This window comes from Ochlerotatus camptorhynchus, unplaced genomic scaffold (assembly GCF_037179485.1).
Source record: "Ochlerotatus camptorhynchus isolate MF236.1 unplaced genomic scaffold, CSIRO-AGI_Acam_v1.1 ptg000284l, whole genome shotgun sequence".
In the NCBI taxonomy this organism is placed as follows: domain Eukaryota; kingdom Metazoa; phylum Arthropoda; class Insecta; order Diptera; family Culicidae; genus Ochlerotatus; species Ochlerotatus camptorhynchus.
In genome coordinates, this window is record NW_027040773.1 from 7,894,189 (window position 1) to 7,921,442 (window position 27,254).

Below are 27,254 nucleotides of genomic sequence, written 5' to 3' on the forward strand. Positions count from 1 at the left end.
TTTCTTCCAGAGACACCGTGCTCTCCTGTACAAACCACAACGATGTAATCTTCAGTGGGTTGAACGAAGGCCTTAGTTCAATACGAGTAACATTGATTTTCCGTTCAATCTTAGGCTTGAAATAGACAGTCATCAAATTTCAATAACGCAATAACGCAATAACGTGAATGGTAGCTCATTCAGGGTATCAAACATTGTGATATCAGAATCAATCAGGAAGAAATATCCGTAAATTTACGCAAACCAAAAACATTCAAACTTTTGTACATGCATTCTGCCCTATGGATGCTGAAGCCTCTTTCTCGTTTCAACAACATTCGTTCGTGCATCCATTGGTGATACAGAAGTCATCTATCTCTCTGCTCCTCATTCCATTACCTACCTTCCTGGCTTTTGACGAATCCCACTGACTGGCTGGCTGACTGGCACCCGATAATCGATCTGTAGTGTGTATCACTCTAAATCCAAAATGACGGTATGTCCCCGCACAACCCCTTGCCAGATGCTAATGACTTTCTACCACCCACGCACATAATCAAACAGGTCAGACCGCTTCGTTTTCAATCACAGTAAGGTAATATTATTCCCACTTCACTATCAGCACAGTCCCATCACCGGGGCGCAACTTTTCCACCTCTTCAACCTTGCAGGCATCTATCTCGCCGAGGCATTCTTTTTCCGGATCACATAAATTTCACCCATCAATAGAGGAGATATTCACTGCGAGATAATAGCGGAAAAAATCAATATTTTTACTCTCGACGGTACACACAGCTCTTGGTATTCTACACTCAGCATAGAAATGTATACGGATTGCTCAAGATGTCCAGCAGGAGCACGGGGCACTAGTCAGCAGTCTGACTAAAAAGGATCGATTTTCACACCAGAAATCAACTGTCCAAGAGAAACTTTCAATCGATTACTGTCGCACAAGCCATAAGGGATCTTTTCCGCGGATCTGAACACAATTTTCACCGAAAATCCAATCAATTTTTAGACAAAACATCAAGCGACTCCGAACGAAAACACGAAAATTATCCCGACGGATGAATTGCCAGACGCATACCAGCGCACACGACAAGTTAAAAATTATTTTGATACGGCCGCGATCGCTGTGTTGGTGCAATCTGTCAAAAGTGGTTCTGTTTTGATGCTTGTTTGAACGCACATGCGCATTTGTACGTGAGGCGGCCGTGAACGCACTCTCTTGTTTCGGAAACATTCAAAACGACCGTTGAGTGGGGTGTGGATTTGAATCGTATGAATTAGTGGTTCAGTAATGTATTTTGTAGAATAATATGCGGTATGATGTGTTACACCAACGCACAGTGGGGTGACCCTATACAAAACCGTTCGCAAAGATTTTTTTAGATTAAAATTGTAACCAACCTGAGATCACATTTTGCGTTCAATATAATGTCTAAAAAATAAAATATTTTAGAGTGATTCAAACATGTTTAATATATAATTTTATATTGCAAATATCATGGAAAGTTGAAAATATTGATGGCATATTTTTCTGGGTCGTTGTCTAGATTTGTTTAAATATCATTAATTATTTTCAATGCTAGATCAAGACAAAATATAACCCCTATGGTGGATACTAAACATAACCGAAAACATCGATATTCATGAAAATATTCAATGTTAACATAGAAGCACAAACTTGAGCAAAATATGGTCTAAATATTTATAAAGCTCTTGAAAACCCCATATTGATGAAATTGGGTGCAGTTTAGTCATAGATGTCTAAACATTATGTTCAATATGAAATAATGATTTAATCAGGGGGACTCTATTCCTGTCAACCACATATAGATACACCGTAGCTCACATGATTTTGACATTGTTGAACAATCTTTTAGTCATATTGACAGCGGTAATACCATAGAGGTAACTCTAAGACTAGAAGGTCCCGAAATAACCTGCTCAACTTTTTGGTTCAGATCTGGTACTCTCTTCGGTCCCAAGCTAATCGATTCACCCCTCGAAACATAGGAAAAACCAATCACCCTTCATTTTATCTGTCAAACTTTCATAGCGAATCAAAACAAACATTGCGTAGTACTAGAATTTCGACTAGAATGGGGTACGTTAATCGTTTGCTTGGGACCAATAGGCTAGTCAAGTAGTGAGCCAATTTAAAATCGATAGTTTCGTATTGATTGTTGGTAAAACTGACGGATAACGACAGAACAAAACAGCTTAAACTTTCACACTTGCATCGCAGTGCTAAAAGCTAAAAAGAGCAGTCTGTTGCAGTCATTCTAAGCTGGCGCCGGTGGTGTAGTGGTAAGCGTGATTGCTTTCTAACACCCCGATGGGTCTGGGTTCAATCCCAGCCGAGGTCGGTGGGATTTTTCTGAGGCATAAAAATCTCTGGTCACGTCTTCCTTCGGAAGGGAAGTAAAGCCTTTGGTTCCGGCCCATGTGTGTTTGAATGGGTGCGATATCCTACGCAGGTGTGGAAGCTGCCTTCCTGCACATTCGATTGCCGTCAATGGATGGCATTCGATGTCCGTCGGTGATTGGCACTAGATTGCGGAACAGAGACCGACGTTAAATAAAGGAAAGAAGAAGAAGATGGAAGCAGTCATTCTAACCTCTTTATTAGAAACATTGATGCGATCTACCCCCGTGGATTAAGTAATATATGGCTTAATGTAAACCAAGCTTATAACGGATTTTAAAATATTTTATTGTTCAAAATTACAGTTTTGTTCATTAAGGATGAGCAGAAATAATGTCATTGAAATCTTCTTCTTTTCTTTATTTAATGTCGGTCTCTGTTCCGCAATCTAGTGCCAATCACCGACGAACATCGATTGTCATCCATTGACGGCAATCGAATGTGCAGGAAGGCAGCTTTCACACCTGCGTAGGATATCGCACCCATTCAAACACACATGGGCCGGGACCAACGGCTTTACTTCCCTTCCGAAGGAAGACGTGACCAGAGATTTTTATGCCTCAGAAAAATCCCACCGACCTCGGCTAGGATTGAACCCAGACCCATTGCGGTGAGAAAGCAGTCACGCTTACCACTACACCACCGGCGCCGGCTATGGCTATGTCATTGAAATGATGGAATGAATTTCTTGAAAGATCAAAGTTTCATGCCTTGGTCAAAATTAATCAGGTTTTCAACAAATTTTCATCGATACCGCTATTCACAACATTCAATTTTTCTTGGATTAGCCTGAAATATTGTATTTGAGGCTAAAATCTATCTGAGAATCTGAAAAGAATATTACAGAAATAATAAAACAAAAAACAAAATTCAATTACGACCGGCTGCGCCCCACTGCCCAACAAACAATCGTCTATTGAAGAAACGACTTCTTGGCCATTTTATTCAACTGCATGCTTAATAGTACTTGTATTATTTTTAATAATAACTTCTGTTCAGGCTTTGTTCACACAAATCTGGAGAATTTATTCAACCACAACATTGAACTACTAGGTGTTGTATAAAGTATGTCGAGAAGCTGTTATTCGACTTATATGAGTTGTAACAGAGTTTATACGATAAAAATTTTGATTATTCAGCGTTTATTAGACATCACTGCTTCCTTAAAACAGTGATACTCTGTATACGCTTGATTCTCATGTGAAGTAACTTTGATTTAGACATTATTATATATTTATTAAACTATCATTCAACTGTGGGAAAATTAACCGGAAAATAAGAGGTACGGGCGGGCATGGAAAATCATTTGCATTCATTTCGTGCATTCATTTACATTCATTTGCCCCTAACATTTAACATCAACAGAATTCCGCAAAATTATGTATGAAGTTTTTGTAGGTTTTGTTATTAGCTTTAACTTTTGTCAGCACTTCAAATCCGTATCTCTATGCATGACAAACCCGAGCGAACAGAATCCACTACTGTTTTGTAAATGTAAAATGTAAAATACATTCACTGAAAAACAGTAACAAGTTCTGCCCGCTCTAATTCGTGATGCATAAGAGATACAGATTTGATTTATGGGCAAAACTTGTAGCTAATAACAAAACTTACTAAAGCTCAATATATCATTTTGCGGAATGCTGTTGATGAAAAAAGTTAGAGGCAAATGAATGTAAATGAATGCATGAAATGAATGTAAATGATTTTCTATGCCTGGGGGTACGGGGACAGGGAAAGGTGTGTCATAAGTGATTGTTTTCATTATTTCTGACGTGGCTAGCACCACACATATATTAGAAAATTTATTAAATACTTATACATGTCGTTGCATGGGATTCGAATCATGTACCTTCCTTCCGATAACCAGCCGCATGCTTTGTCATCTAAGCTATCCTAGAATTCATCATATGGGCAACTCAATAATCAATAAAAGCTTGCTTGAAAGTAAATACCTATCAGCACTCCCGATCGCAACTCTAGCTCCTTCAAGGCCCTGAGGGAATGATTAATTCATTAATCGTTGTTTTAAATGTTACCTCTTCACCTCTCCAAGTCAAAAGAAAGGATGCTCGGTTAAATTTTAAACTAGATCAATTCATTCATTGTCGTGAGTCATGTGATCGATCATTACTATTTAAATTAATTAGACGTAGAACGCAAATAAAAAAAGGGTTGAGCTTGGGATTGAACTGACAACCTTCTACTTGGAAAGCGGAAACGGTAACCACTACTCTACTGATTTCGTCTTGTTGTTAGACTGAACCAGTGTTGTCGAATAATGAATCTAATACGTCGTTTATAAAGCATTTACAAATCATGTGATTTCAACATGGACGCATAGTGGTATAAGAGCTATTATGCTGACTGTATTCACCTTTATTCAGCAAGATTGTAAAGCAATGCAATGCAATCTAATAATGGAGCCATAGAACATTTATTAGACGTCTAATAAAGCATGTTATAAAATCAATTGAAAACAGTCGAATTAAAGTGTCAATGTATGTACAGATTTCTCTTATTCAGTTTGTTATTAGATCAAACTTCTGGTGTTGAATTAGGAAGGCATTTAACGCTTTTACAGCTTTTAATAAGTTAATTAATCAGATGAGAGCAAACAGTGGAATAAATGTGCATCTATCGATCTCAATAAGCTTTTTCAGCACATAATTCAACAACTCGTTTAATTCAGCATTGTACACTTTTATACAGCATTTATTCAATACATATGCTTATTAGTGACTCTGAATTGTTTATTGGGTGTGCAATGTATTACCAAAAATTCGATGGTACTCGATATGACGACCAATCAACTTGCTTTTGAATTCTCATGTGATTTGAGGTGTCGTAAAGGTACATTTAGACTATCTGGTTTGATGGTCTGATTCGAGCAAACTGCTCGATTATTTTTGACTTTTGATTTGTCGAACGAAATAGGTTTGTGTTTAATTTTCATTAGACTCATTCAGCAAAATAGCAGCAAGTGAGGAGAAAATATTGATTTTTTTCTAAAATTCTATGGATTTGAACATCAAAAGAACGCTTGATTTGTGTTTTGATGGCATCCAGCAGCAAGGTATACCGATATCACTATTGAATTTTATACTGTGTATGATTTGGCTGATTTTTATTTTATTTTATTTTTCATTATTTATTGGCTGAAACATGCCGTAATGGCTTTGATCGTGATTTTTGTTTTCACTTTAAACGATATTATTTTTTTAATATGTGTGGTTTACATGTATACATTTTTTAAGTGACACAGATGCGTCTTTCTAACCTGAGTTCATTTGAAATTTTTAATTATTATTTAAAATTCCTAGTCCTATCAGGCTTGTTTAAGAAAATGACCAAGTTACACAGCTAACAGAAAATTATAAAACTTCAGAAAAGTTTGCAGACCCAACTAACAATTTTCACAATGTAAATGCTTTACTCATTTCATTTATACAGTCTCAAGCTGTATTCAAACGTTATACGATATGAGGAAACCTTTACTCAACCTCTATACAAGCAAATCTGGCGAACTTAGTCAGCTACTTATGGCTGTTGGAACGGTCGGGATAAGCTCTTATTGCATATCCATTAACGCTTCTATACAGCTGTTATCCTACTGTTAAGTTGTGTGTGAACTTGAAAGGCGCTTATTCAACCTTTTCCCGATTGTCCAATAATCACTACACAAGCTTTCTCTTGAAGCCGGGTTAAATACTGTTTACGCTTTTTTATTAAGGAATTTATTGAGTTTATTTTGCTGTGAATCAAATTAATCGAAATTAGTTACAAATCATCACCAAATTATTTACCCTGCACCGGAACCTGGAATCGAACTCGAGACGACCTCATTGGCAAACCTTGACACTACCAACTGTGCTACGCCAACACTTTGAACTTATGTAAACAAATCAACATTCCCTTCTACAACAAAATCGCTGAGTAGAGGCTTTATAATAGTGCACATGAATCTCTTTTCTCGACTAGTTATAAAAGAGCAGAGTAAAAGCTGTAAAACTGCACACGTCTAAAAACAAGCCTAGTAGACTGTGAAAATGCTTCCAAAGTAGCGCCAACACAGTTTATTAGCTGAGTACAGGTTGCTTAGTTGTTGAAAATGCACTTTTGATGTTTATGTTTTGCAGCAAGAGTTGTTGATTGTGTAGAAGCCAACAAATTAGTAATAAATTCACTTTATTAACTTTGTTTTGCAGCTACTAGTTGAAAGTTGATAAATATGTGCATGCAAGTGACATTAGCGTTTATTGGCTGATGTTATTCAGGGCGACTGACAAATTGAATAATGGTTGTGAGAAAGTTGAGTAAACGCTCTTCAAAACTATTTTGCTAGCTTTTGCTTGTAGCTGTATCTGCAGCTTCTTTTCAGCTACGTTACAGCACAAAGCTGGAAAAGTTGGCTTACAAAGCTGAAAATGTTAGTTGGGAGATTTACCGAGAAATTTTTTGAGCTTCAGGATGATTCGTAGATCTTGAGAACAGAATTACAAATCTTTTAAAAAAATACAGAAATTAAAAGAAATTTGCAGAAATTCAGAAAAATTCACAAGAGATCGTATATCTTCTGAAAAATGTTCAAATAAATTTGCAAAACTTCAAGGAAGCTAAAATATTTGCAGATCAATTTGTATAACTATAAGCGAAATTTTGCAAATATGTAGGGGAATTCGCAGACAAGTCCAAGAATCTACAGTGTAAATTAAAGAATTTCACACAAGTTTGGAAATCTACTGAAAAAAATTTAAACTTCAGAAAAATTCGTAGATCTTCAAAACAAAGCTACAGAACTTTGAAATAAATAAATAAACAGAACTTGTGAAAAATCACAATAATGGCCATAGATCTTCAAATAAATTTGAAAACCTTCAAGAAAGTGTGCCGATTTTCTGATACATTTAAAGAATCTTTAGCGAAATTTTGCTAATCTTCAGTGAAATTTGTAGAACTTCAGATAAGTTCAGCGATTTTTTTAAAAATATTAATACCATTTAAAGAAAATTTGTAGATCTTGAGAGAAACATTTATCTAAACTTCAAGAAGCTCACATATTTTCAGATAACTTTTGAGAACTATAGATAGTTTAGAAAATTCCGGGACATTTTCTGATCTTCAGGAAAGCCCGAGAGCCTTCAGAGAAATTTACAAAACTTCAAAGAAGTTTGCGAATCTGCTGAGAAATTTATTGAGTCTCAAGGTAATTCGTACATCTTGAGAATAGAAGTAGGGGAAATGACGGCTTCGGCATGCTAAACTATTTTCGGCAACCCAAATTGAAACACTATTTTCACTGGATTTTCTTACGAAAACACTTCGCTGAATGCATGCAAACGATTCTTTATGCTTTCAGCTTCAATTTGACTATATTTTTACCACTGAGAAAAAGCAATCTAGCAAGGTTTTCTTGAAATGCAACACACGCACTAAAAATTGTAGCTGATTTCGAGTTGCCGATAATAGAACAGCAGATTTACATGCAGTTCAAATGGAACGGTTGCCGAAGAAAAACTGGTTGCCGACAATACTCGCTCTCACTAGAGAAGATTGGAGCTTTGTAAAAGCGTTTGAAAACAGTTTCTGACAATTCTTTCGACTGAAATTGTTAGAACAGCTGGCAGCAAAAGATTGTAAACAAACCAATACTGAATATGTGTGCGTTCCTTATAGAAAAAGGCTATAGAAAGAAGGTCGCTGCTTAGGTTGCCGAGAATACGTAAATTCCCCTAGATCTTCAGCGAAATTCGTTAAATTTCAGAAAATTACTCAAATTTCAAACACAAATCTCAGCAAAGTACGAAAGTTCAAGATTTTGCAGAACTCTATGGAAGTTGGAAATAGATTGATCTGAAGAACTTCAGACGAACATTTTTAGACAAAATTGCAAAAATTCAGCAAAACTCACAGAACTTCGGGAAAGTTCGCCGATCTTTAGAAGTATATACACAACTTCAGAGAAATCTGTAAATTTTCAGAAACATTTTTTTAACTTCAGGGAAGTTCAAATATTTACACGTAATTTGTAGACCTTTGGGAAATTTCAAAGAATTTCAGATACATCCAAGAATCTACAAAGAAATTTACAGAATTTTAGTTAAATTCGGAGATCTACTATGAATTTTATTGAACTTCAGGGTTTATTTCTGCCCATCAGAAAACTTTGCAAAATTTTAAAGAAATTTTAAGAATTTCAGAAAAGTTCAGAGCTGGTCGAGATCGTGGTAGTACAGTTTTGTTTTGAAATCTTATTTGACAGTTCTTTCGACATGTACAAGCAGTGTGAACACCAGCAAACAGAGGGGTTTGATCAAATATGGACCAATAGTTCTGTGCCATAAAAAGGGACGGAGGCTCGACAAAGTGTGTCGAAAGTAGAATCGACCAGATTTACCATTATGGCAGCGGTAAAAATCAGACCAAGCAATCAGATAGTCTAAACGGACCTTAAGATGGGTTTGGTCCATGTCAGAAGGTGGTCCTGAGTACTTGGCATACCTACCATCCCTAATAAAAATTGTATGGTTAATTTGCTTAACGACGTGTTCTGGGTATCATCCAAACAATTTGTGGAATAGTTCAATGATTTGGATTATCGTTCGTTTATGGTTATTTTTTATTAGGGATAGAACATGTTTTTGAATTCTCATGAGATTCGATTTGGATGAAATCCGAAGGGAAAGGCGGAGGAACAGTTGTTGATAGATTGCGTGTACATATTGTAGACAATAAAGATGGTACGGTTAGAAACGACGTCCAGTTCTAAAAGTAATTGAGTATTATTTATGTTTTAAACTTCTACCCTATTTTAGATTCCATGGTTCAGAATCTCCAGTGCCAAACAACAATGAAGATTTTCTTCCATCCGGGTTTCTCCATGCACACTTCCTGAGTGGTCTGACCAGCCATTGATGACCAAATCCGTCAAACCATGCAAAAGAACCTGTCACTAATGACACCAAGATATGATACAGTGGTATATGTTAAAAAAAAAATCACTTTCATTTTCGGCATTTCTAAATAATACATTTGAATTTAAAATAAACAAAGAAAGGCGGAATGTAAAAAAATGTTATTTTTTAATAGAATATTCTTTTAGTAAAGAGTGTGCCGTTTAAAATCCGCACACACCCAAATTACTCTAACTTCGGATCCGTTGGGTAAAATTAATTGAAATTTTGCGTAGACATAGTTTAATGTGTATTGTTTACACTCTGTGAATACTTTACGAGCAGGCTTGCAATTGCTCGTTACATCTAAAATGCTATTTTTCGTTATTATGAAATAATGGGATACTATAATGACAATTTTTATATGTAAGATGCAAGAAGAGGTGGTAAAGTTTGTATATGACATATAAAATTTGTCAACTTTGCTTTCAGAAGGTCACAACTAACGATTAGCTGTAACGATGAGCAACGCGATGAGCGAGCAATCAGCGATCATAAAATCGCTAGTTGTGACCTTCTGAAAGCAAAATTGACAAATTTTATATGTCATATACAAACTTTATCACCTCTTCTTGTATCTAACAAATAAAAATTGTCATTATAGTATCCAATTGTTTCATAATAACGAAAAATAGCATTTTAGCTGTAATGAGCAATTGCAAGCCTGTTTGAGAGTAAGGATCTGTCGGTTCGTGCCATCGGGAAAAAAAAAGTTGGGAATCGCGAATTCCACGGTGTCTGGTATCATAAAACGGTTTGAAGAACGTATGACTGTTGATCGGATGCAAAGATCCGGAAAAAAGCCGTCAGGTCAACGAGAACGATAACAAACGCGTGGTTGGGGCCTTTATACGGAAACCGAACGCCTCAGTTCGAGATGTGGCTGAAAAATTGCATGTGAGCAAGACTTTCGTGCAGAATACCAAAACTCGAGCTGGACTACGTACGTTTAAGGTTCAGAAGTCTCCAAATCGTGACGAGAAACAGAATACGGTCGCAAAAAGCCGTGCTCGGTAGTTGTACGACCAGAAGTTAACGAAACCACACTGCTGCGTAATGGATGACGAGACATATGTGAAGGTGGACTGCAACCAGATTCCAGAAAACCTGTATGTGACTGCCAAGGATAAGTGTGATGTTCCCGAGAACCTTCGGACACCAAACATGTCGAAGACCGCCAAAAAGTTCTTAATTTGTTCTTGCGGAAATTGGAGTACACCTTTCGTTACCGCAAGCACCATGAATCGACAGGTGTATTTGGAAGAGTGTCTTTAAAAGCAACTTTTATCCATTTCCTGAAGGCTCACGACGGTCCGACGATCTTCTGGCGGAATCTGGCCTCATGCCACTACACGAAGGACGTGCTAGAGTGGGATAAGGCGAATGATGTCGATTTCGGGCCGGAAGATCTGAACCCCCCAAACACGGCGGAGCTGCGCCCAATAGAAAAATACTGGGCCAATATGAAGGAACACCATCTAAAACGACCTAAAGTGGTGAAGAATGTAGAAGAAATGAAGAAAGCAGGGGTTAATATGCAAAAAAAACCGTCGATGCTGAGGTCGTGCAGAACCTTATGGTCAAGGTTCGTGCATTCGGATATAAAGGCGAAATATATTAAATGAATAATGCCTAAACTAAATTGAATTGTTTTTTTTTTACTCCCTGAAAATTTGGTGATAATCGGATAAAAACTCTAATTTTGAGAATGAATTTTGTGGGTGCGGATTTTAAGCGGTACATCCTTTAGGTTCAAAGTACTAGCGGAAATTACGTACTCTCGTCAATCTAAGCAGCGTCTGAACTTCTATTAGCTTTTTCTCAGCGTCACGCACAAATATGTTAACCAGCTGTTATTATCGGAAACTAGCTAAATTCATTACCCAGGACAAACACCACTAAAAAAAATAATGAAAAATCAGGTTTGTTTCGTTAAAACTCAAAGAAACCATTTCTAAGATGTTTTACTCGGGTATTTAAAAAGAAAATTGATTAAGACAGGTTATTTTTTTCGTTAGTGGCCATCCATATACCAGGTGGGATATGTAGGACGGGGGATGTTCAAGAGTAATTTGTTTAAAGATTTGTATTGATGATTATCCATGCAGCGTTAGAAAAGATAACATTTTCTTGCATATTTAATCAAAGTTCAGGATTGTTTAATCTATAGTGAAGATGATAATTATGTTGTAAGGATAATGACTGTGTGTTACACAATATCATTGTTCCATCGAAATCACCTCATGCACAACTAAAAAGGTAGCGTCCATGAAAAACGCTTAATTTAAAATAATCCACCAAACAACTCTAAATAATTCTACTTAGCTACTGAATTAATGCAACCCTTTCCAACTGAACTGTTGTGTTTAAACTGTTTAAAACTGGTTATGTTTGATAAAAACTGTTTATGTTTGATATAGGAATATAGGATACAGGAATCAACACTGCGTTGTTTGTATCGGATGCAAAGTTTTCTCGCTGCTACATTTTAACGATTAATTAATCACTTTGTGAAGTTTGACTATGGTTATAAACCATTTTTGTTAGCTTTTGTGTTTAATATCGTCAAAACAGTGAAAGTTCATTAATACCTGTCGTATCTCGAGTGAAATTTGTGTAGTGATATCTGCATAGTGGCTGTGTTGTTTTGCTTTGTGCTGCTAAGATACGTCATTTCTATCTCTCATCCCACGTCGATTTTTCGTGATCCAGCGCCATCTGTTGTCCAGTACTGACACTATCACGCTTTCATAGCACTATATTGTTTGGCGTGAAGTCTACTGAAAGGCGTATTTAATCCCTAGCTCAGTAATCATGGTCTGCACACACTGCCAGAAGACGATTGCTAATTCGGATTTAATTACCTGCCGTGGCTCCTGTGGAAACGTTTTTCACGCTATTTGCGTGGAAGTGGATTACGAGCTCAAATACCAACTTGGTTTGCATGAGAAGAACGTATTCTGGATGTGTGATGACTGCGCTAACTTATTTGCGAATGGACATTTCTGCAACATTGTCACCCATTATGATGGCAATTATGCGGGAATCACGGATTCGTTGAACGCGATGAAAAAGGATATAGCGTTTTTGAATTCCACGGTCAAGGAATTGTCTACGAAAGTGGACAGCAAGCAACCTGATCCTTTAACTCCTCTTGGACCAAACCGATAGCAAAAGCAACTGAACGGCAATCTTAAACCGGGTTCGGCTAAGCGACGTCGAACGGATGATACTGCCACTGAAAGACCGAGCACAATTAAAGGAACGAAATCTACTGCCTGTAACTCTGTCAGATACGTGCCTCTCGAGGATGACCTACTGTGGGTGTATTTGCCTGCATTCGCACCTAGCACTACAGAAGATGACATCGCAACACTGGCACGCGAGTGTCTTTCGTTGCGCGAAGATGAAGTACTCAAGGTAGTGAAGTTGGTTCGAAAAAATGCCGATATCTCGAATCTTCGATTCGTGACATTTAAGATCGGCATTGATAAAATGCATCGGGACTTGGCACTAGCTGCTGACTCTTGGCCTGAGAACGTAAATTTCCGTGAGTTCAGCGACGACCGGACAAAAAACTTTACCAGGATAACCAGAATAAGGAGTCAAGGTTCGGATCAACCCCACGAGCTGAAACCACTGGATGCGAATTAGATACGAATTTGAGGACATCTAAACCAGAACGCACTGCCTGTCGCCCTATGGAAGCCCCTAATCCTTCCGACCCAGTCCTGCTTCCTGTTTCCTGCCATCATTGCCGTTCTGGTCCTGTGGTCGTGGCTGGCATTGGGGGTTTCCAACATCCTTCTGCAGGCAAGTATGCGCCCCTGTGTAACACTTCACCGCCTCATAATTCTTCATGTTCTAGCACATGTATTTTATGCTCCTGACTCCCGTTATGAATGCCAACACCTTCACCAACTGCTGTCGTCAGAGGATGGTGCACATCGTTCTCATGGATCTCCGACGTCGCATATGGGCACCATCGCCAGATTCATCAAACCAGAAAGCATTGCCTGTCGTATCATGGGAGCCCTTAAGCCACTCAACACAGTCGCGTTTGCTGATTCCTGCCATCGTAGTCGTTCTGGCCCTGTTGTTGAGATCGGTGACGGGGTCTCCCAACCTTCTTGTGCAGGCAAGTATACACGTGTTCATGAAAATTCCCTTCCTGATCAGTTTCCGTGTTCCAGCGCTTCATAGCCAAGACCCTTCTTGCAACATAGCCAAGACCCTTCATGCAGCAATGAGGAAAATGTCTATTCGAGTACTACGACGATCATTCATCCGGAACGCATGCAACAAGGTATCTTGGGAGCCCTCGTTCACTCTGACCCAGTCGAGCCAATCGCCGTTTCCTGCCAGTCATCTGTGGTATCCTGCCGTCAAAGTCGTTCCGGTCCTGTGGTCGGAGATAGAGCGAGGGTCTCCCATTCTGGCTTTGCGTGCTTTCTCGGTGATTCTCCTCGTGATCAACATTTGGATTTCGACGCAACACCCACTCAAATTCAATGCATTCTGCCAAAGAACGGACGAGAAGTTTGTGACAATCCTTCCTCAACAACTTCCGAGCTACGCATATACTATCAGAAAGCACGAGGACTTCGGACAAAGGACGATTCTTTCTTCTTAGCTACAACTGACTCGGAATATGATGTTATCGTGCTAACTGAGACTTGGCTGAACGATTGCATCTTGTCTACTCAATTATTCAACGACTCTTACGACTGTTCAGGACAGATCGTAGCTCTTTGAACAGTCGAAAAACTCGTGGTGGAGGTGCATTGATAGCCTTCTCTTCTAAATTGTGTTACTGTATTGATCCAGCTCCAATAAGTAATGCTCTCAAGCAGCTTTGGATCAAAATCAAACTGCAGAACTATGATGTCAGCATTGGAGTGCTTTATCTACCACCTGATTGCAGAGACGACCTGTCGCTCATACAGCAGCATACTGACTCCATTGATTCAATCCTTTCCGGCTTGAGGCCTCATGACCTTGCTTTCCAGTTTGGAGACTATAATCATCCTGAAATGCACTGGGTACCATCAGAGGATGGTGGCCTCACAATAGATTCCCATACATCGAGATTAACGAATGTTAGTTGTGCATTGTACGATGCCTTCTGCTTCCAGGGTCTGAAACAAATCAATACTGTAAAGAACTCCAGTTCACGGATTCTCGATTTAGTACTCGTGAATGACTCAGCGTTATCAAGCTGTTGCGTATTCAAAGCGGCTGAATCGCTTGTAGAAATCGATACTCCACATCCTGCTATTGACGTCACCGTTTCTATTTCGGTACCAGTGTCATTTGAACCATCTTTAGACGACTGCCGGTTCGATTTTCGTCGGGCTGATTATAGTTCGATGAATGATGCGCTATTATCAATCGATTGGCAATTTTTGGGTTCTGATCAGGATCTGGACGATATTGTATGTATTTTCAACACGGAGATACGTCAAGTCATCGAAGCTCACGTGCCTCTTCAGCGCCCTCCACTGAAGCCTCCTTGGACGAACAGGAGCCTCCGCCAGTTGAAGCGCCGTAGGCGATCTGCACTTCGAACGTATAGTCGGAGTCGTCCGCAGCATTCCAAACATCGCTTTGTAATGGCCAGTAACAAGTACCTACACACGGTATAACCGTTTATTGTATGCTCGATACGTTGAACGTACGCAGAGAAATTTACGTCTACATCCCAAACAGTTCTGGTCTTTTGTTCGTACTAAACGCAAGGAAGATGGATTGCCAACGTCCATGTATTTCGGTGACCAATTTACTAGCACAGCCTCTAGTAAATGTGAGATCTTTGATGAACACTTCAAGAATGTCTTCTCAAATACGCCTGCTACGCCATCGCAGATAGAGGCTGCTGTTCGTGATACGCCGCTAGACAGCATCGACTTTGGAATTTTCCAGATCAGCGAGGAGCATGTCGAAAATGCATTACGTAAGCTCAAACATTCCGTGTCACCCGGTCCTGATGGGATTCCTTCATCTGTGTTGAAAAACTGCTCGAGTTCTCTGATGACACCGTTAGTAAAACTGTTCAATCTCTCTAACAGCAAAAATTTCCTGCTGGATGGGAAACTTCGTTTCTGTCACCGATTCACAAAAAGGGTGACAAATGTAACGTCGTCAACTACCGTGGAATAACGTCCTTGAGCGCTTGCTCTAAGGTTTTTGAAATAATTGTAAATAACGCTCTCTTTGAAGCCACCAAAAACAACATTTCATGTGCCCAGCATGGATTCTACCCGAAACGATCTGTTACTACTAACCTCACTCAGTTCACCTCACTCTGCATACGCTCAATGGACGCTGGTTCACAAGTGGACGCCGTATACACGGACTTCAAGGCTGCATTCGATCGTGTGAATCATGATATCCTGTTGCAAAAACTCGAGAAGCTGGGGGTATCTTCCGCGCTTGTTAGCTGTTTTAGATCATATCTGTCTGAAAGATCCGTGAGAGTAAGGATTGGTTCGTCACATTCGGAGCCGTTTATGATTCCTTCTGGTGTACCGCAAGGGAGTAATCTTGGACCGCTGCTTTTCTCATTATTCATAAATGACATTGCCTTTGTGTTGCCACGTAGACAGCGAATATTCTATGCCGACGATGTTAAGATCTTTATGATCATCACGTGCACTGAGGATTGCCTGGAGTTGCAGAGGTTATTAGATTTGTTCGAGGACTGGAGCAAGCGAAACCTACTCGATTTATGCATAGCCAAATGCAACACAATATCATTCAGCAGGAAGCGGCAACCAATCAATTTCAACTACAGCATGTGTGGACAAACTCTCGAGCGCTTGTATCAGGTTAGGGATCTCGGTGTGATATTGGACCGCGAACTCACTTTCCGACCGCATTACGAAGACGTGATTGGAAAAGCCAATAAACAGCTCGGCTTCATGTTTAAGCTTGCTGATGGATTTCGTGATCCTCTCTGCCTGAAGTCCCTTTTCTGTGCACTGGTTCGATCTATTTTGGAATCTTCCGTGCTGGTATGGTGCCCGTACAACAGAAACTGGATTGACCGTATCGAGGCGGTGCAGAAAAAGTTTGTGCGCCTCGCTCTTCGCCACTTACCCTGGCGTGATTCGTCAAATCTTCCTCCATATGAACATCGTTGTATGCTGTTAGGCATCGATAATCTGGAGCAGCGAAGATCCAATTTGCAAGCCATCTTCGTCGCTAAGGTGACCAATGAAATCGATGCCCCAGATATTCTTGCTGAATTGCACGTATATGCGCCGCAAAGACCTTTGAGGCAACGTAATTTTCTGCACCTTGCTACCCGGAACAGCCGTTATCTGCAACACGATCCTATCAGGATAATGTATTCTCGGTTTAACGATGTTAGTGGACAATTTGACTTCAATGTTTCTGCTGCCACTTTTCAACGCCACCTCAATGCACAGCGGTGAGTATCTGTCCAATCACTGCTACTTCGAAAGTGTGTATTATCTGCTGTTTTTTTATTACATGATCCTTCTACAACACTACGCCGAGTTTCCAACCCTCCGACGCGTGAGCTGCGACGCATTTTCAGATTGTTGTGTTCAATTATTTTAGATTATTGACTTAGTTTTTAATATATTTGTCATTTGTATTCATTTGTATTCAACGTATTCTGTGTATTGACTATTTGTAATTTTATTTATTGTTATATGTATGAAAAGACATGGGATTTTTACGCCTCTTTGAGCCAACTGAATGGTTTACTCAAAGAGGCTTTTCCCCATCCTAGATTTCATTAAGACTGAAAAAAGTCAGATGAAATAAGAATATTCGCTTCGCTTCGCTTATCGCTTGCTGCAAAAACTGCCTGGTTAATCTTCCGCCTACGTTCAAGAGTTTCAAAAACCAGGAGTTGGCAACGATCTTCGTAGGGTGGAAGGTTCGTTGGATCATTTCAAGAAAGGTGTCAAAAAGCGTAACCATCGAATTTCCTATGAACAGACTTCCCAAGTAACAATTTTGGTTTTATGTGGATTCTGTAGGCCATGATTTGGACTTGTAGAGTGCTTTAAAACCTCGATAAAACTAGCAATGTTACCTGGGTTGATCATCGCTATCTGTTCAACTGTTTCATACGGACACCAAATTCCAAGACTATCGCACTAGAGAACAATATAGAGCTGCCAGGCAGGTAAGCTCCCGACACTCATCAGAGATCTTAAAGATGAATCCAAGTTGCCTGTTAGCTTTGGCTATCATATTCGTGTAATGTAGCTTAAATGTCAAAGCAGAATCAAGTGCAGTTATCGACACACTGCAGAGGTTGGTTATCGATCGTATAATTGTATGCAATAGGTTTTACCTTGCGATGGAAAGTGATAAAGGGTGTCCACGATGAAATTGCCACACTATGAAATTGCTCTAACTTTTTAACCGTTGGGTAGAATTTAATGAAAATTTGGGTGGATTTAGTTCATAGTGCATTATTTACATCCTGCAAGTTTTAAAGTCCTGTGATAAAAACTCGCGGAAATGGAGTCGAAAGAACAGCTCGTGCGTGATAAAATCTTCCGCATTCATCACGAGAACAAGGATCTCTTGCATCGTTCCATCGCTAAAACGTTGGGAATCGCGAATTCCACGGTGTCGCGAGTGATTAAGCGGTTCGAGGAACGGTTGACCACCGATCGGAAGCCCAGAAGTGAAGGAAAAAGTATTCCGTACAACACCAAAAATCACAACCGCGTAGTTGGGGCCTTCAACCGAAATCCGAACGCCTCCGTTAGGGATGTGGCTAAGAAGCTGCACCTAAGCCGAAGTTTTGTCCAGAAGGCCAAAACTAAGGCTGGGCTTCGAACGTTCAAGGTACAAAAGGCCCCTAATCGCGACGAGAAGCAGAACAAGTCCGCCAAAACCCGTGCCAGGAAGTTGTACCTCAACATGCTGATGAAAGTTGAATGCTGCATCATGGACGACGAAACATATGTGAAGGCCGACTTCAAACAGATCCCCGGCAACCTGTTTTTCACGGCCAAGGATAAGTTCAGCGTTCCGGAGCATGTCCGCACTCAGAAGATGTCCAAATTTGCGAAGAAATTCCTGGTTTGGCAAGCCATCTGCACGTGCGGGAAGCGGAGTGCACATTTTGTGACCCAGGACACGATGAACGGACAGGTGTACATAAAAGAGTGCCTCCAGAAGCGGCTGCTTCCTCTCCTGAAGGCCCACAACGTCCCAACAATCTTCTGGCCGGATTTGGCCTCATGCCACTACTCCAAGGACGTGCTGAAGTGGTATGCGGACAATAAGGTCAATTTCGTGCCGAAAATGTTCAACCCTCCCAACACTCCGGAGCTCCGCCCCATCGAGAAGTACTGGGCGATTATGAAGCAGCACCTTCTTAAACGACCTAAGGTAGTGAAGACAGTCGAGGAACTGAAGAAAGTATGGGTTTACATGCAAAAAACGGTTGATTCACAGGTTGTGCAGAATCTTATGGTCGGGGTTAAGGCCAAGGTGCGGGCATTTGCGTATGGACTGTAAATAAAATACGAGTAAAATGGTAAAATGAAGTTTAATAGTTATTTCTCAATCCCTGAAAATTTGATGGCAATCGGATGAAAACTCGAATTTTGCGAATCAATTTTGTGTGTGGCAATTTCATCGTGGACACCCTTTATCAAAATAGCTATCATATGACATGTGCGATTTCGTTGTAATTCCTCAATTTGGTGTAAATCAAACCATTTCTGATCAGAAATAGTATTACTAGGACATCATGGCTTGCTATTTTCAGAACTCACACAAGCACACCATCAGCAGCTCTTATTATCAGAAAAACTAAAATACATACATTCGTGACGGTCTTCGGCGACAGTGTCGTATGACAGAGCCTGTCATACGACATTTTAGTTTGGTAGTGTACTATGATAGCTTGTTTTGCAAGTGTCGGAGGCAAGGGCAGTCAATTATCACAGAAAATGTGTCGACTACCGTGACCGCTTACAAGACTGAAAGTGATATCTGCTATAGTTTGAATGTACAATAAGCTTAGAGGTAATCCAAACACATAAAAGAAAATGCAGATTATATCTGCCATCCCTCTTTACATACCACATTGGCAACTGACAGGAGGAAAACTTTCAACACGTTACTAATCGTTAACCCAATTTTGGGTAATAGATTAATAAACACGGTAAGAAAAAAACACTCAAAAACACTTGAGTTTAAAAAAAGGTCAAAAACCAAAAAAATAAAAATGAATTCGATTTTAAGTTAAAAGTACTCAACCGTCATGTTTTCACCATTGGGAAATTTTAACTTATTTTTGGATGAAAATCATAGCAACCTACGTGCTTCATCGCCTTCGTTCGTGCTCCATTGTTTGCGTTGACGGCACCGTCGAAAAATGGTCTCTGCTAGAAATGATTGGCAGTTTCTTATGGGATTTTTCAGTGAAGTGAAAGGATAGTACCATAGAGGTTACTCTAAGACCAGAAGGTCCCGAAAAAATGTGCTCAAGTTTTTGGCTCAGTTCTGGTACTATCTTTGGTCCCAACCTAATCGATGCACCCCTCGAAACATAGGAAAATCCACGAACCCCTCATTTTATATGTCAAACCTCCATACAGAATCAAAACAAACATAGTGTAGTACTAGAATTCCGACTAGAATAGGGTACTTTAATCGATTTGCTTGGGACCAATAGCCTATACAAGTAGTGAATCAATTTAAAATCGTTAGTTTCCACCGGTTGATAGTACGAAGTCCGCCATGTTTCACGCATAGTCTGAAGTTTACTTATGGATTTTAACATAGGAGTAAAGAGCTACAGAGTCGCTGTCAACGCCAATTGCATTTAATTGATGGTTAGGTAATTTTCACTCAAATTTAGTTTACATAATTTATTTAATTTTACCTAGCCTCGTGGAAGCCACATGATGAGTGAAAGTGAACTCAATTTTTAACTAACTTTAAAGTACCCATTATTGGGTAAAAAATATAAATTTTAAAGATAAGTGAATTACCATTACATTAGCAATGTTTACCCATTAATGAGTATCGGTTACCCATTAATGGATAACAGTTACTCATTAATGGGTAAGAAACTACTAATACTAGTTTAGTCACTTTTCTTCAAAATTGACTTTTTTTTTACTTATAAATGGGTACTTTCAAGTTAGCGTTTGGGTACCTCGTTCTCCATACACGGTAAGTAAAAAGTAAGTTCACTTTTACCTACTTTTGACTAGTTTGTCTCCTTTTCTCCTTCTAATGTTGTCAAAAACGGAGGAGCAAAACCACCCAACAGGGGTAGTAAAGTGTGGGAGCCCAACGTTGCGTATAATCATGTTTTCCTACTTTTGGGTACAACCATAGAGGTAACTCTAAAACTAGAAGGTCCCGAAATAACGTGCTCAACTTTTTGGCTCAGCTCTGGTACTCTCTTCGGTCCCAAGCTAATCGATTCACCCCTCGAAACATAGGAAAAACCAATAACCCCTCATTTTATCTGTCAAACTTTCATAGCGAATAAAAACAAACATTGCGTAGTACTAGAATTTCGACTAGAATAGGGTACGTTAATCGTTTGCTTGGGACCAATAGGCTACTAAAGTGGTGAGCCAATTTAAAATCGTTAGTTTCGTATTGATTGTTGGTACAACTAACCTACTTTTGGGTAGAAATCTAGTGGCAAATTCCATACGAATTGCACACAAGTAAATTAAAACTACTTTGACTCGATTTACCTAATTTTGGGTTCCTGCACTATAGTGCCGAGATGAGTGAAAAGAACTTAATTTTGGGTACTTTTTTCTTACCGTGTACAGCTACATGTGCAAAAGCATACAAGCCAAATGTATGCAAAGCATTTAAACGTCAGTTGTTCCAGAATTGCAACATGCCCACTCAAACTAACTAGAGGAAAAGTTGGCTTCGGCAATACCTTAATCTATTATCGTCAGGGGGGTAAGTCCTAGAGCACTCAACTTTGGCCAAAAGTTGCTCTGAAACACAATGTATCCACATGCCAAAATTGAGCTCTCAAGTACGTTGTTTACCCCCCTGACGATAATAGGTTAAGGTATTGCCGAAGCCAACTTTTTCCCTATATCATCTGATAGAGCAAATTATCTCTCAGATGTTGGTGTCAGTTTGCCAGATTATTGACTCATGAGAAATCGTTCAAAGTCATTGTTTACATTTGGTAAATAGGTTTTTTACATGTTTCTCTACTTACAAGCTTTCTCTATCATACGTCAAAACCATCATAGCTCAAAACAAAAACGATAAAGTTGAGTGTTGTGGACTGGACTATGGAGAGTGTTTATGTGCAATCGTTGGAAATTTATAGTGGTCGTAAGTACTAAATACTATAGAGATTTAACTTCTTGATTTGTTTTCCGTCCATCGTGTTTTCCGTGCTGAGTTTACTGCGGTTGTACTTAAATTTGAACTGCGGTTTTACTCAAGCTTTGTGTAAGTTTCATTTTCTGTGTACCCTAAGACTGGGTAGACGGTACCCATTCTTATGTGCAGTAAGGAGTTGGCAGAATCTGAGTAAACCATTTTTTTTTACGATGAGTAAAATGTACCCAAACTCTGGGGAAATGGTTATAATCGCATGTTTAGAATGGTGCAGGTATAAAAGGGAGATTTTTGCGGTGTCCAAATATCCTACAATACTACCCCCGCTCATCTGAGTGACACTTCGTGCATATTAACGGGGTTTATTTTTATTTTGAACTTCTTGCAACCCTATGACCATTAGAATTATGAGTTTCTGGTAGCCTTATTTGCGGTTTTGTTTTGATTCTGCTTTCCATTTTGCATCGTTTTATTCCGCTTTATTATTTATTACGCAATTACAGCGGAAGCGGAACGGCAGCGTGAAAAGCGGAAAAGCCCACTCTGAGTAAGCCTACTTGTCGGATTGAAAACTATTCAGAACAAAATTGACTCCGGCTAGGCATCTTGATGTCATTTGTGACAACTGCCAAACTGCTCATAAAGACGATAATGAATAAAAACTGAAAATGTTCATGCATTTCCAAATGGTTTCCTACCATTCCCATATATTCGAAAGTGACTGGCCCTCTGGATGTGGATGATGTCAAAAACAACAAAACATGATTAATTGAGTACATGGGACTTTACTTACTTTTGACTTCCCACATAGTACCTAGTTGGGTGAAATAAACTTTTTTTCCTTGATTTGTTTTCCGTACTGAATACCTATGCTACCGACGCCCGAAAAGCAGCTTCCACACCCACCCTTCGTGATCAGAGATTTTGTACCTCAGAAAATCCCGGCGGCGCTTGAGATATAAACTTAACTTTGACTATTTTTTTTCTTACCGTGTGATTAAATTTTGCTCAACAGTGAGTTGTTTTTGATAGCCTTGTTGCGCTCAATTTACAGTGTACCAGTCACCTTTCGCGTCACTAGAGCCGCTAGTGTCGGGAAAAATTGTGTCTTGGGGATAATAGAAGAGTGAACCATATTGTTAATATATAATATCTGATTGCAGCATAAATAAAGTAGCAATTTCAGGTGAATTGAGGCACTAATTTCTGAAATTTGTGTAATTGAAAATTCGAAGTGGTAGTGCATGTCCTTCGTGGCGGCCATTTGTGGACTCTACAAGAATCACCTTAAATATAATCAACATGTTTTTTATTAGTAAGCTACTAGAATAGATTACAAAGTATGTGTTTTTTTGCCTGTCAATTTCGCTTTCTGGGCGTCGCAATCAGTGATTTTATCAATTATCACTAACTCATCCAGACAACCAGAATGCACGTATATTCAGAATTGTTTTCGTGCTATACAAACATATATACAAACAAACAATTCGTATAGAATGCAAATAAATGGCTTATACGTACAAAAGTGGAGGTCAAATACGTGCATATTTTAATTTAATTTTAAACGAGTTGATTTAACATCACAAACGATTTAACTTAAACATAATGCGAGGTATGCTTTTGACTTAAACTGTAGCAATTTACGATACTGTCTGTACATTGTTATACGACTTCTGGTTGTCTGGGCACTCAGCGACAGTGAATCCAAACCAACGGTACAGATAAAACGCTTGCTACGACTACCACGACAAACTCTCTCTGCAACACAGCTCGATCAGAGTGGTAGAAAGATAATGCTATATTGCTTGCCTGCTTTGTTGCAATATAGGTACATGGTTGAGGACGTAGCTTGATCGGAATTGAGAAAAGAATATCAAAAAAAAAAAATCTCATTAACACACATCATCTTTGGCTTTACTTCGTGAAGCAGCTTGCCAACAATTTGGTCGTTTTCTTCTACCGATCCAAGCGAGCTGTGTTGCAGAAGCTGTTTAGCGAACCCCACACGTATCAATATATTGACGCGAAGAGGAATTATTGACAATAATATTGATGATGTGAATACAGAAATATTGTCAATATCGATGTATTGACGTCAATACAGAATATATTGAAAATAAAATTATTGTCAATAAAAGCTACCGTGTAAAGTGGACCCTACACGATTTCTTTTATTGACAATAATCGTATTGTCAATACATCGGTATTGACAATATTTCTGTATTCACATCATCAATATTAATGTCAATAATTCCCCTTCGCGTCAATATATAGATACGTGTGGGGTTCGCTTAAGGTTCATTTTTGTCATAAAGAAAAAGGAAGAAGATCACCATTGCTTTTCATTTCTGACAAAGTATTACCGTTCGGCTCGTTGAATGCTTTCCATTTTGTCATTTGAAGATATTTTTGATTCCTTGCTAATTTCTCTCATAAAGCAAAATTGACAGGTTTTACGTCCCATATACATACTTTGCAATCTCTTCTTGCAAATTACTAGTTAAACATGAGACCATAACAACTTAAGATTTTATAATTTCATTATTGTTATGCGAAATGAGAGTTTGCAGCTTTGATTACAATGTGACATTAGGGTAGAGAACTACTTCGGCCTAATCGCCCATTTTGGGCTTATCGAGCAGAAAACTTCAAATAAATCCATGATTTCAGAGTTAACAAGTTAATTATGCGATTGGTACGATCCTTTTGTTAATAAGCTACGGAACGAAGTCAATGAGAACGCGTGATATGAAGGTTTGCACCCATTATTCACAAAAACAAAAGAAGCGCTCCGATCGAATCAATTTTTATCTTCATCCGATAGGCCGAAGTGAATTCATTGGCGTTTCAATAGCGTTTTAATGCGTTAGGCTGAGCTTAGAATCCGTAGGCCGAGTTTGGCGTCAAGAAGCAGTGTTAGACTTTTGACAATATCTCAACGATTGGTTTCTCTTTATCAAATCTTACGGTACATACGGAAAGGTAAATAATTTTGGAAGCCATTAGTAATAATAACATTCCGTTTGGTGCTAATCTGCGCTAGATTAAGAAAGACTAAGTGCGGGTTGTACTTAATAGGCCGGAAATGGGTTTTGTTTGCTTTTAACAGATAAAACGGAAATATGGTAAATTTTGAGATGTGTCAGTGTTGCTCTACACTAAAAGTTTGCCTATGTACTACTGGGTGTTATATACATCGTACCGACAAGTTACGAACATGCTTGTTTTTTGTTTTATGTGGAACTACTTATATCGACATTCATTATACATCCATCATGATTAATATGCAGTGTTCTAAAGATATTTACCATTCACTTTTAATTATGTTTATATCCATGTACAAATACCACGCAATCCAGCAACAGCATCAGCAGAAAATCGGATGCTTTTCACAACTATTCTTAAATCGCATCAACACGATACAATGGTAAGGGAAAACACAAATGACACCACCACTGCACAATTCCCTATTAATCACACTGGGGCGAACTTGTGCGAGGACACTTTTGCCTTACTCTATGCTACGACAAGCATATTGACGATATTGCCTCCACAGAGCGCATTAACAAACACACAAGCGCACACAATCAGGCTCTATCTGTGCACCACCACCGAGTGGAACTCGTTTAAAATTCAAATTAAATTCTCAATTGCTTCCGATAAACTTCTTCCGCTGTGTGTTTGCAGACGTTGTTGTAGGTTGCAACTATATACACAAGTTTCACTTCATGGGCATTGCAAGACGATTGTATTCCTGGGTTTATTCCGTTTCCAGATGAGCACTGTAGACAACAAATTTCGATCTAGATCGACCACTTTAATCAAATTCACCAAAACACCAATCACACTCTTCCAGACGTCGGTAATCCGGCCTCTAATCTTAAACTCTCTTCTCTCTTCACTTAGGAACAAACTCACCAGGCTAGTTTACAACAGCAATTATTTCCATAATGTGCTTTCATTTTTTAATTGATCTAATTATCACCTCTCCCTGCTGCATCCCTCACAAAGCTCACTTGGTCCAAGAAAAATCACTTCCTATCACACCACCCACTTTGGTTCAGAACAGCACTGGCCGTTGTACGAATATCCTTACGGCGGGCGATTCAGGTGTACTTTCCCACCCAAATCGAGCAGGCGTAAGCTGGGGGGACCGCACGCGGCTGGAAGGGCAGGGAACCGCGACGATGACTGGCAACAGCCGATAGGAAGAACACTATGTAATCCTCTTGTTTTTATTACCTTTGGCACGGCCAAAGCTGTACCTACGGCTGGTTCGCGGGAGTCACTGGAGTGGCTCTGCCGCGCGTTGTACAAATCGTACGGAGGGTGGACTTTTATGTAACTTTTTCTTCCTTTCCTGATTCTTTGCAGGAATTTCCTCTTGAATTTGTTCTCTGGATATTCTCCTCCTCACCACAGCACTGCTTCCTGCACCGGAAGCCACCAATGAGCGGAACGGGGCACACGCGGAGAGTTGTCTCAGAGCAAGGTACAAATTCGACGAAAGTCAGCGCAAGACTGGTACGTTCGATGGAAAACCATGGCCGAGAGAGCATGACAAAAATGTCCTGGAGCTTTCCGATGAATTGCCGAGCGCTGGAAAAGTAGCGAGAGAAAGGATGGTCTTTGAGTGGTAGTAGAAAGATACTTGTCGTATTGGGCAAATAAAATGTGTATAGACGACGTGTGGTATATGATTTGAATGTGTGGTGGTGTACGGACCCGATGTTCGCTGTTTACAAACATGTAGTACTATTTTTGTTATCTCGCTGTTTATATCAAATCACCAGCTGAGTGCAACAACAAGTACAAAAATACCGGCAAAGGTAGGAGATTGAATATATCTTGAAAAAAAGGAATGGGCATGCGATGAAAAACCACGATTGCCGAACGCAATTGTTGTGCTTGCTAACAAATGGAGATGGACTAATCGCTCCATGATAACCTTCCAGTAGTCGCGCTATTAGTTCATGAAATTTTATTAAAATTGATCCGGGTATTGTTGTATGCCAAAATCTATCTACTCATCCTCTTTCTAGAAATGAAGTAACGTTTTTTTTTTAAATTGTTGAAATGTTGGCTGGATTTTGCACCTTGTTGCTGGTGGGCGGGCTTAATTTTATGGTGTATAGTGGAGTGTTGGAGACGGTAGGTTTATGGCCGGCGTTGCTGGCTCATGCCGCGATAGAATGGCGCCATGGGCAGGCAATAGGGATTACTAAGCCTCCCCTCTCTGATGAACCATTGCATGAGAGAACCAAAGATCTAGTCTAGCAGTGATAGTATCACACTTGTTACTTTGAGAGCCGCGTTGTAGTACGCTTACGTATAGGCACTGACGTTGGGTGCGATACTGGCGGGTTTTTTCCGCAAATCACTCTTATTTATTTTTACGCAGATAAATTTATTTGGGTTTGCAAGGGAATTATACTGTTGAAATATTTCAGAAAGTGCACAACGATGCTCCTTCTATTTGCGTGACAAGCTTTCATTGTTGTTTTCATTGAAGTATTACTCAGGGAACAATGTTAAACACCATTTTTGTTCAT

General features: G+C 39.4%; 1 protein-coding gene across 7 annotated transcripts in view; it reads right to left on the minus strand.

Annotated features, from left to right (window-relative positions):
* Lar (tyrosine-protein phosphatase Lar) overlaps window positions 1-25,826 on the minus strand; it is a 571,867-nt gene extending 546,041 nt beyond the window's left edge. For 6 of the 7 annotated variants that reach the window (XM_065228154.1, XM_065228160.1, XM_065228162.1 and 3 more), the window contains exon 1: window positions 383-1,035. The gene's annotated coding sequence lies outside the window, so the exon portion shown is untranslated. Of the gene's footprint in view, window positions 1-382; window positions 1,036-25,010 lie in introns of those variants that run through there. The other variant, XM_065228155.1, reaches the window with a different exon arrangement.
* Between the last annotated feature and the right edge of the window lie 1,428 nt (window positions 25,827-27,254).